The sequence below is a fragment of the Nicotiana tabacum genome, chromosome 11 (genome assembly GCF_000715075.1).
Source record: "Nicotiana tabacum cultivar K326 chromosome 11, ASM71507v2, whole genome shotgun sequence".
In the NCBI taxonomy this organism is placed as follows: domain Eukaryota; kingdom Viridiplantae; phylum Streptophyta; class Magnoliopsida; order Solanales; family Solanaceae; genus Nicotiana; species Nicotiana tabacum.
This window is the reverse complement of record NC_134090.1, coordinates 34,026,463-34,030,412: the sequence shown is the minus strand read 5'-3', so window position 1 is coordinate 34,030,412 and position 3,950 is coordinate 34,026,463.

Here is a 3,950-nt window from a genome sequence, read left to right as displayed (position 1 = left end):
TTGCGACATGTTTATTTTATTATTATTATTCAAAGTTATTTTGATTGTATCACATGAAATGCACACCCGGATTTGGGAATTACGCATCATAACTATGTCACGGGAACCGTATCCATAGTCACGATGATTTATTATTAATCACGCGTAAATCAAAAACTACGATGTTCACATTATTTCCTAAACTATTTTGAGATTATTGTAAAAAAGTCCATGGGTGTATTTGGAATACAAGGAGTTTATCTATTTGGGGTAATATATCAACTAATTATTATGGACCCAACTGAGAGAAGTGGGCCAATTAAAGGTTTACAAAATCTGGCCCAGTTTCGATTTTAAATAGACTGGGACTGTCGTGATATTGTTTCAACATAAAAAAATGCAAGGCATATATTGTCCAAGTCCAACTTAGTTCACACGAGAATGCAAATTACATAGGAAGATTATTGCATTCGAGTTTAAATTAACGATACTAATATGTTTTCTAACATCTTAAATCACAATTAGAATTACACTAACAAAAAATAGGTTCATAATCAGGGCCAAGTTTTTGGGTTTAGTACCCAGGCCCGGCTGCCTGGGTCCAAACTTGTTTAGGTAATTCCCTAATTAGGCCAATTTATAAGGCTGGCCCATCTCGTGTGATCCCTATTCCAGATAATCTGGAGAAAACAAGTCATCTTTCCAACTCACAAATGGATTACTTAATTTAAAATTTACAAAGATACTCTAAACAACAGATATTAATCACTGTATTTGAATTTAAGCATTATTACAACACATTCCATACTAATTTTATACAAATCAGCTCGTTAGTAAATAATCCCTAAATCTAAATCACAGAACATCTTAGATAAGGTTGTATGCTTTTAAACAAAAAAATATTCTGTTATATCAAAACAATACCCAACATGGTTGTGGGCTCTTTCCCTTGTTACAATCTTTCAAACAGGCTTCGAGTTACAAAGGCAGCTACAGAGCTATTTTGCAAATCAGTATTTTGGTTCCAACCCAAATAATTTCAGAGCTTTCCTCTCTTGTTACAACTCCATATACAATCAGAAAAATAAAAATTTTGTTATGAAGAAGGTTTGTTAGCACTATATTGCAATAAAGTAATGAAACAATAGATAGTTCTTACAAAAATAGTCTAAATCACAACCCATGATGCAAGCACAAGCATGGCAAAAAAATATCACATATCATTTAAACCAAACAGAATAATCTGAAAGAGAAGTAGTTCTTATTGCACCATTCATTGAATAACAAAGGAAAAACTTGAAACAAGTTCAAAACTAATAGGCTAGAGCAATAGGCATAACACTAATCATGAACAAACACCATATCTCATTTCTAAATAACAACATGAATGATCCTAGGTGAAGAAATTACATACCTATAACAGCAAAACGAAAGGGAAACAAAAATGAAATTCTGGCTGAAGCTAGAGAGGAAACACCAACAAGAAACAAGCAACACCGCAAGAAATTAGCCAAGAAACCAAAGAAACAATAGCTGACTTGAGTGCCCAGAATCGGAATAGACAGTATTAGGGTGAACCAGTAAGAAAATTTTAACCAAAAAAAGCTAATGTTGAGAGCAAGAAAATGCAAGGAGCTTTTTCTTTTTCTCTTCTGTATGTTTATTCAAAGGAACTTTTTAGATGAATATGCTAATGTATGTGTGTGTGAGTGAGTGGTGGTCTATTTCTTATATAGAATGCTCAAAGATAGCATAAAGAAGGAATATTCTACCCTAAAATTCTGAAATGTCAGATAGTACATCATCTTTTAACAGATTTGGTACAATTGTCTGTCCTTTTTTACCCAAATTCAGCATTTTCATATTAAAAATAGGAACATCTGTCCAATACTAGAACCTTCTGATATTTTTCCCCATTTTAACTTCCCAATTTACCCTTTTAAGTTCTTATTATTGACTTTCTAACCCAATTTAACCTAATTTCAATCATTTGATTACAAATTAACCCCTTCTAAAACCTCCTAGAACCATCTAAGCAACTCTAGACTTGGATTCCCCGAATTGTTTTTCAATTAAGCCTCTTAAACATTTGTTATTACCTTTTTCAATTCTTTGAACCATTTAAAACTTAAAAACAATCAAGTGAAACTTAATCAAGGCAGCCCAGCTAAAGCACATATCTTAATTTAAACCCAAGCTAATCACTAAATCAAGGAACTTAGTTAATTTACCTTATAAAATCAAACCAAACTGGAAAAAAAAGAAAAAATAGTAACAAAAGAGAAACATGAACAATGATGCAATAAAACCTAATAGCTAACCTAATTAAACAAATCATGCAATTAAACTAAATAACAACTAATTTACTTCAAACAAATAATTTAGCATGCTTTTAGATTATTTAAGAATAGCCTAATCATTAAGTTCCAGACAAAAACTAATTAATCAACACACGACTTCAACTAAACCTAAAGCCCAAACACATGCACTATTAGAGAAAAGGAGAAAGCAAGAACAAGAGAAAGAAACAAGGGAGAAAGAACAGGAAATATACCTAGCTGGCTTAAAAAAGACTCGGGCAAATCCGAAAAGCTCCGAAATAGATCAAAAATACATTAATCAAACGTTCTTGTTGAGAACGATCAACTGGCGTAGATTTCAATCCAAATCGAGTCTTGAAAACTCAAAGGAAAACATAAAAAGTTGGAAAAAAGTGTAAGCTAGGGTTTCTGTGCTTTTTAGATCCAGGATTCGAGTGATTTGGTGAGGAATTTGGGGACACTAAGGGTGGATTAGTGAAGAGGAGAGGCTAGGGCTTATCTAGTTAAGTTTTGGGGTGGTTCGCCACCGTGAGGCAATTTTCGGGCGGCGGAATAGGACAGAGCCGGTGAGGGGTTCAAGGGCGGCTAGGGTTTTGAGTATCTGAAATGCGAGAAGGGAGAATGAGACGGATTTAAGGTTTGGGGGGGGGGTCGGACCACAACAAGAGAATCTCCCACATGAGCAAAAACATAAACAAAGAACTTAAAGAATTCTGAGATACGCCCAAATGCGGGGCAAAATAAGAGGACACATAAGAATAAATGGAGCCTGGATCGAATAAAACTGATACACCTCTATGATAATACCTGTGATGATAGAATCGGAGGCAACAACCTCGGTACGGGCAGGAAGAGCATAATATCTGGCATGGCCTCCCCTTCTAGGGCGACCTCTACCTCCCCGACCTCCACCTCTAGCTGGCTGGGCAGGTGGGGTAGCAACTAGTGCTGTGATCATAGCCTGAGAACTCTGCGAAGCACACTATGGCTAAGAAGTCTGTGGAGGTGCACCACTCTTATGTTTGGGGCAATCCCTTACCATATGGCATGTGTCACCACACTCAAGACAAGCTCTGGGAGGATGTGACTGGCTCGGGCCAGGTCTGCTGAACTGACCATTGAAAGAACCACGTGTAGGAGGCGCACTAGATACTGGAAGTGCATAATAAGGCACCTGAGGCCTAGGAGGAGCTGGAATACCACTGGATGCTGGACGAGCTAAATAAACAGGGCGACTCATATAACCCCTACCGTGACGAACTGCAGCTAGAGCACAGGCGCAAGAATAATGGCTCGACTCTCGAGACCTCTTGGCCTCCCTTCCCTCTTTATCCCGAGCATGCATACCCTCCACTCTCCTAGCAATGCTAACCACCTGCTGATAAGAAATATCCATCTCCAACTCACGAGCCATCCTAGACCAGATGTTGGGAATGAGTCCCTCAATAAATTGGCGAACTCTATCACGAACTGTAGCAACCAAGGCTAGTGCATGCCTAGCTAAGTCAGTGAAACGGACAATATACTCCAAAACAGTCATAGTGCCCTGGCGCAAATGCTCAAACTCTACGCGCTATGCGTCCCTGAGGATTTGAGGAACAAACTCTCTCAGGAACATATCTGAAAACTGAGTCCAAGTAAGGGATGCTA